Source organism: Zonotrichia leucophrys, chromosome 15, assembly GCF_028769735.1.
Source record: "Zonotrichia leucophrys gambelii isolate GWCS_2022_RI chromosome 15, RI_Zleu_2.0, whole genome shotgun sequence".
In the NCBI taxonomy this organism is placed as follows: Eukaryota; Metazoa; Chordata; class Aves; order Passeriformes; family Passerellidae; genus Zonotrichia; species Zonotrichia leucophrys.
Window position 1 is genome coordinate 1,102,388 of NC_088185.1, and position 8,344 is coordinate 1,110,731.

Below are 8,344 nucleotides of genomic sequence, written 5' to 3' on the forward strand. Positions count from 1 at the left end.
GCAATAAAATAGAGGTATAAAAGGCTATATAAAAGTTCCAGAAAGGGGGCTGATCCTGGATTTGCTGAAGGCACTGGCAAAAAAATTGCAAGTACTTAATAAAATCCTGAGTCCCATAACCAAAAACCACACGGTAACTTGTAAAAGGCAAACCTAACCAGAATATCAGAAATACTTAAATCTCTTTAACTGAAATATACTGAGGAGATCTCATAGAAAACCTGAAAATGGGCAATTGGTAAAGATGACTGGATACCTTTTTTCATTTATATTTTATTGTTGGAGTAATAACTTCAGTCTCAGGGCAGGAGAGATTTAGCTCTTTTGTACTTTTCTCCAAACCACAAGTGAATTTCCCCTGTGGGAGAATGAATGATTGACTTCGTGAAATTATTTTTCATGAGCAGCTCATTCCAAAACTCCCAGTCTCCTGTCTCAAACTTCATTAGATAGGAGCAGAGCCTACCTGTGACTTTTGCACTTTTTTACAGCAATAACCTGCACTTTCAAAATACTTACAAACCATCCGGCTGGTTTTTAATTTCAATCAGGCTGAATCTGTGGAACGTCTCTTGTAATGAAATTATCTAGAAAAGCAGCAGTGACAAAATGAACTTATTTTGTTAGAGATTCACTAATGCCTTCTTCACACCTAAAGGTAACTGCAAATTGCTGTCCTTGCTTAGATTGTGGTTGGTGTTTTCAGGGTGCTGGGACATTTTCTTTGAACTTTCTTCCATGAATTGTTGAGTGAGCACAGTTGATTTTAAGGAGGGAAAGAAGGCAGTTCAGATGTTTAAAAACTCGCCCATGATCTTTGCTCTTTGTGAACCGGCGTTCTCTGGCCCCGCCTGAACTTTGATGTGAGAAGGGAAGGACTGAGCTCAATCTTCTCACCTGAATGCAAGGGAAGGATCCAGCAAATCCCTGATCCCGATTTAACAGAACTTTTGGGATACTTGGAGAAAATTCACTCATTGATGACTTGTTTGATTATGGTTGTAGAAGAATTTTTCAACTGCTCAAGTGAAAGAATCTTCCAAGATCCTTATAAGAATATTTCAGGAGGTGCCAGAGTTTGACCAGACGTATTTGTATGCAGAAAAAAGAAAACAGAAGGTTTATTCTGGATCAGACCTAGTGGCAATCATTAAGCACTCCCTCTTACCCCTTGGACTTCATAATAATATTTGGAACAGCATGAGGCCCAGGACAGGCTAGGAGTGTTTTATATACCTCTGTTGTTTTATACAACTCTGTTGTTTTATACAACTCCGACTTCCTAAGAGGGAAGACAAAACAGGTGTTGGAGAAAAAGAAAACTGGTTTTTCTCATCAGGAACACATTTCTTGTTCCTGTTCCTAGTGTTTCCATGTCCAATTCAGTATTGCTCCCTGCCGGCATGGACGGAGTTAAGTCAAAGCAGCCTATGGAGTTGTTAAAGGAGCAAAGAGGAAATGTAAGACAATGACACAGATAAGAATAACTTCAGATAGGTGCCTTCAAAGGAGCGGTGGTGATGGCTGGGTCATCACTGCAGAACATAATGAGCTGGCTCCGGCCCGGCTGCGAGGGGAGCTTGCCCAGGGCTCAGTGCGGGATCAAAGCAGCCCGAAACCTCAAAGAGCCGGACAAGGGAGCTGGGCTGAGCCAGGAGAGCCTTCCCAGAATGTGTCACGTACAGAGCTGACAGGCTGGGAAGGCTCACAGACAGAAAGAATGTGCTGTGAGCGATGGAGCTGCTCCCCTGGGAGAGCCTAAGCTGGATTTATGTAAATTACAGGCTGTGCAAGCTTGGACTGTGAACACGCTTATAAAAGAAAACCATTATTTTCTGTATTAACACCTGGCCTGCAATCTTTGTTTCCCTGAGTTAGTGAACGGGCAGTATTTTGCTGTTCAGTGAGAGCGATTGCAAAGTTCCTAATGCGCTTTTAGCAGAGCTCCTGCGGTGCCCGCAGCCCGGCCGAGCGCACTGAACGGTGCCCGTGGTTCCCCAGGAGCTGTTCCAGCCATGCCAGGGAGCGCTGCCAAATTCCTGCTCGGGAAATGGAGCACCCTGGGCCTGACACTGCTGTAAGGACACGGCCTTGGCAAGGGACAGCAGCCAGCAGCACCGGGAGGTTTCCACTGCTGATGCGGCAAGATGGGCTGTGCGGTTTTGAGATCTTCTCTGAGTGAGAAAGGGTCCCACAGCAAGAGCTGGCGGCAGTCCAGCATTGCTCTAGTGTATGGATTGTTGGGCACACGAGTTTATTTTGTCCATGGTACTTCACCTTTTTCGTAACATTTTTTCTCTCATGTTCACCATGTATTTTAAAGTAACTAAGACATGGGTGAAAAGAAAAGATTACTGTGAGCACCTCCCCAAAAGCTAGATGATGGCGTGGAAGGATAGCAAGGATGTGGATGTTCAGTGGGCCATTTTGGCAAAGCATTGTTATTTTAATTTTATATTTATTTTATTATTATATATTCACACATACCTTCAGCTAGAAAGAGGCAAACAGTGTTACTTGCAGAGAAAGAAATCTCTCTGGAGAATTGCTTATCAGACCACAGAGATGAGCCGTGGCACTTTGAAGCCACCTGTGTGTTAAACCCCTCTCCCGTTGTGCTGCCACCCCACCTCACTGGCATCAGCAGTCCTTGCAGGTTAGCCCTGCCTGCAGCACACACAGAGCTGCAGCTCCTGGTGCTGGCACACCATCCTGCCCTGCAGTGGCAGCTGGAAAATGCAGCTGCTCTCTCCATGTTCCGAGTCCAGCCCAGCCTGCTGGTCCCAGGGAGCACTGGGTGCAGATCTGCCAACACAGCACATGGCACAAGGGAAACTAGAGAGCATCAAAGCACATCAAAATGCCAGAAATCACTTTTCCCACTTGTTGTGTTATTATTTGCTTCCTTTTAGACTTTGCTCATTTGTATGCTCGTATTTAGAGAATCCCAAGTAGGACTGTTGTAATTACACAGCCAATCTGAGATCAGATAAAACAATCACCAGTGATTCAGTCATTATTGCATGATTTTTTTTTTAAAAAAGCTGTTGTCTAGTATACTGAATTGTGCCATTAGAGATGCAGCTGCTTTCCTTGATAGCAGACCTTCCTTCTGTAGGTCTCTTTCTCTCTGGAAGCTTTGTGTGACTCTAAATTAATGCATCGTTTTTCCAAGCGGGTTCTTCTCTATCATGGAATTGTTTTAGTATTGTTATTATAAGCTTCCATAGAGATAACATTTTTAATAGCCTGTTCTATTTTAGCTCCATAGCCCATGCCTCAGTTCTATCAGAAAATGGTCTGCAGAGTCACCAGGGTATAAGAATCTGATTAAAAACTCGGTGCACTGCCTTTTTAGAAAGGATCTTTGTGTTCTCCACAGCAGAGGAATATGAGCTATGCAGTGAGGTTACAATACACAAGACTAATTCAAAATCTCAATGACTACTCACTTATTCACACAGCCACCCCTAGGGAGAATAATTGAGCAAAGTGGTTATAGGTAGTCTTATGATAACATCTTTGCATTCCTGCAATGCCTCTCTTGCCAAGATATTTTACAAGCAGATACAACCCTAGGCTGTAGAAATAAAAATTACTTTAGCCCAAATTATGCTGCTTTCAGTGGTACAAGTCAGGATTTCATTTTTACTTCTGATTTTTTTTTCGGGCTTTATCAAAGACTTGACATTGTTTATCCTGACTGACAGATGGCTATGGCTATAAGGAGACACAAATTAGATTAAATCAATTCTTCACTGTGGGAAATAATGCCCATTGTCTTAGATTCTGACCTTCTACACTAATTTCTGAGAGACGTGAAATAAAAGGTTTAAAATTCTGTATGCTAATCACACCTTATACATTCTTATGAAGATCTAATTATAGTGCAATTACCATTGATTTACTAAAAAAAGCCCCAGTCTATTGCAATATCATACTGTCCAAAAAGTATTAAAAACTTGGGCACTGTATTAGAACACTTTTAAGTGCTGGCATGTTGGCCTTCATCATTACATGCACAAGCTATTGCCTAAGTGAGCCAGTGACTGAATAATAACTTGTTTAATAATCTTTTGTCAACTGTAGTATCTCATCTGGAGGGTTATCATAATAAAGACAGTAATTGTTTCTTCAAAGTAGCCATTAGAGAATTCTGTAACCACTACCATTCTAATTAGAGCATTCAAGATTAATTTCAAGAGCAGCATTCCCTGAGAATTCAGTCACAGGAGACACTCATTTAGAAAGAGATAAAGTTGTTGGCCATATATGTGGGTATATGTATATATATATATATATATATATATAGGCTGGTACTCATTAGCTGGGATACTACACACCCTTAATAATGCAGAATACTGTAGCAAGCAGAGAGGAATAAAATATTGAACTCATTTTTCCAAGGTCATTGATCTTCCTGGGAACTGAAGAATGATCTCCTTAGCATTGTCTGACGCCCGTATCACCAAGGTCTGCATTTCAGATGTGCATCCTTGGAGGAAAATACTTCTTTATATTCTGAGAGCACCTGGGCTGCAGGTGCACCTTTGGGAGTAGCCAAGATGGGTGACAGGGAGCTTCTCCTGGTACAGACGGATCACAAACCTCCTTAACTTCTTCAGGCTGGTTTGCACAGGTAATGTCACAGTTCCCAGGTTGTCCTCATACAGCCCAAGTTTGATTGCAGGCAGAAAGATGTAAATCAGCCTCCTTGTGAAAGCAAAGCAAACCCTAAATTCACTGGATGCGGATAACCCTGGGATCACAGAGAAAGAGACAAATGGCATCATTTGTTCGTGGTGGGACTGGGACAGGGCAGTGGCAGTGCCAGGCACGAATTCCCCACTGTGCTCATTTCTGTGTGCTAATTCCTCACCTGCAGCACTTACCAGGGTGAGAAAAGCACTGAGAGACAGCAGATGCTGCTGCTGGAGATGCTGGTGCTGCTCCTGACGGCCTGCTGAGGTTGCAGCTTGCTTCTGGAGGAAAGCTCATGGCCAGCTGTGAGGGATTCAGCTTTGGAGGCTGAATTAACCAGCCTGCTCTGAATTGCTCAGGGACACCACGCTCCTGAGTGGAGTGGTGGCCTGGGAGCCCAATTAAATCCCTGATTTAATTCCTTTGGATTCCAGGGAATTTAAAGGAAGCTAGGATCCTTGTTTGGACCTGAAGCTGAGTGAAAGATATTTCTGCTTAGCCAGAATCAATTGGTGTGATCCAGGACAATGTCAAGCGACCAGAAACCAAAGTGAATCCCAAAAGCTGCAGAACTTGCTGCCTCCTTCCACCTGAGCAGTCCTAAAGCTTTTCTGTAAAGACACTTATAAACCCTATTCCAGAGAAAGGAGTGGTGTATCAGCAGGTGGATGAGCTAAATACACAGGGATCCCCTTCTGGGAGCTGGCAAATTGTGCTTTCTCATGCATGAAGGTGTTCATATTGCTGCTCACACTGCTGCACATTTAAAACATCCTTATTCTTCTCAACAGCTCTTGATTTTCATTTGAAATGCAGAAGACATGCACACTAGAGCTACATTAAATTTGCTACATGTGCTGTGCTGATATGCTGTCAGGTCCCATTGCCTGAATAATAATCCCTTTTTTGATGTGTGAAATTTTACATTTCAATCAGAGGGTCTTATTTTTCATTGCCAAATTCCTCTATGACCAAAGCTTTCACAGTGTTCTTTTTATGTTTTAGTTAAACCCACACTTACCTTACGTTTTACCTGTTTCTTGCTTACTCCCCCACACCTCTGCAAGCAGCTGCAATTCTAATACATCCAGTGAGACAATTTATCAGCTGAAGAGGACACTGACAAAAATAGCATTGTACTCTAGAATTGTTATCTTGGGGTAGGTGAGCCCCTTCAGCCAAGCCAGTACCAACAGGAAAGGAAGGATGTCCATAACATTTTGATTTCAACTTCTTGCTAGTCTAGAAGTGGAAATATCCTCTTTCAGGGAACATGGGTTTTTTGTTTTTTTTTTTTGTTTTTTTTTTTTTTTCTGTGTTTTTTGGGGTTTTTGGGGTTTTTGGTTTTTTTTTTTTTTTTTTTTTTGGGGTTGGTTCTTTTTTTAAAAACCATTAAATGAGCCATAGATGAGAAAAAAATATAAAATTTCAGAAGTGCTGAAAAACAATACAATCATGATGTTATGTAACTTCTTTCCACTATCTGATCTCTCAGGATAGCAGGAAATAGGAGATATAGTTGAAGATGATTCATCACATGCCCTAACAGATGTTCCTCAATTTGAAACATATCATCCCAACCAGGGAAATGGAGCTGTGGTGGATGTCAGGGCTGTTACATTTGCCTGACAGATACTCCAGGCTCTGCAATAACATTACTGCTAATGAGAATCTACTGCTGATGTGCAGTTCTTTGTTTTGCTGTTGATGTAGAGCAGTCAGGTCTGCTTGGTGCATCCATTAGCAATGAATCCCTGTGTGTGTGTGTGTGTGTGGTATTTCTAAATTGAATTATAATGCAAAACACAGGCGCCATCCTCACTTCATTTTTCAAGCCTTGCCTGTGCAGTCTCAAAACCAACAGTTAATAAAGCCAGTTCCTCTGCTCCATGGAGTTAAACCACCTGATTTATTTCTCTTGAGGAGAACAACTTCCAGTGGCTGCCCTGGGAGCAGAGCTGGGGGCAGCAGCCACTGGCATCTCCCACAGCTCTAGAGCTTTCTTGCTGAGGATTCCAAATGATTGTGCCAATCTTCATGTGCTCCTTTATGAAATGCTGGAGTGGCTTCCCATGTTTCCTCAGCAGGCTTCTACTCCTGCTCTAAAATAAAAAGCCTTTGTGCTGAAGGTGAGGTGCCCATTTGCCCAGCAAACAGGATGGGAAAGCCTGGCTGCTGGACAGCTCCAGGGTGCTGAGATTCACTGAGATTCACTGAGATTCACTGAGATTCACTGAGATTCACTGAGATTCACTGAGAGCACAGCCGGCCAAAACCAGGGCTCTTTGAACCCAGGACTGGAGATTTCTACTGAAAAATGCTTAACAGGGGTTTTATGAGGATAAGAAACAGGGGCCACAGAGGAGCTTGTCTTTCATTGCCTGATGGGCAAGGTTTGGTGAACACTTTGTTTTCTTGTTTGCTGTAAATTCTCATGCTGAGAATTGTGTGAAAGCACTGATAAATGTCTCTGCTCCTTATTGACAGGGAGTTGGGGACCAAAATTGCCATTGACCAATTGGTTGTATCTCCCATGTGCAATTCTGTAGTACACATAGCTGCACTTAGAGAACTGGCAAACTAGGAAATTTTGACTTTATTTAGGATTATTTACCTTTCAAGGCATTATTAATAGGTTTGGGGGTTTGTTCTGTTTTTGGTTTTATTTGGTTTTGTTTGTTTTTTCTGTAGTGGTTCTTTATGGGAAAAATTACAAATCTTCCTGAGAGATGCCTTTGAAGAATTTCTCCTTATTTCTGTGGGAGGTAAAAGGGTAGGAAAACAATAGTTAAAAATTATTCCATTTGGCCAGTCATTTACCATTGAAAACAGATTTCTACTGGTTAGCAAGATCAACTTTTATTGTGAATGTAATATAAAGGGGCCTGACAGCCACAGAAAATTCAAACACATAAATTGGCAAAGTTCTTCCTTTAGCAGCAGATAAATGCACGGAGAGCAGCCTGGAGGCAGGGCTGCCTTGTTTTACCCAGACAGAGCAGTTTGCTCTCTTACAGGGGCTCTGATCACTTGTAAATGCAGAGGCTGATTTGCTGAACACACTGATGGCACCCCAAAGTGAGCCCTGGGGGGCTGCAGCTTCCAAATCAGCCTGGGAGGAGGGAAATGTCCCTGCTGGGGCACTCACCTGTGCCCTGAAGGGGTTAAAGCAGGACACACACACCTGCACATCCAGAGCATCTGACATGGAAATCACTCCATGCTGCTCCTGGAGACTCAAAAGCCTCCTGGAAGACTTCAAATAGGGTTAAAACAGAGCTGAGGGGGAAAAAAACCCAAATCCTTCTTTGTTTTTCTTGCCGTAAAAGGAACTTCAACAGATCAAGGAGTAAAATCTGAAAACGGCTGCTTGACAGTTTAACATAAACAATTCCAGTGATGAAAGCACAATATGGGGATAATTATCTGTTCAAATAAATCTGATTGATGCTAATGAGCATTTGAACAATTCATCAAGCAGCCAAGGGTTTTTTCTGACCAATTTTCTTTGGTAAGCAGAAGTGGCACATCCAAACCTTTTATTAAGTGCAGCATCTCCCTCTGTGTCTTCCCATCTTCTACAGAGGTCCCTTTTCCAAGAAGGTGCTGCATCTCCAGCAGTAAGGACACTGAATTTATTCCC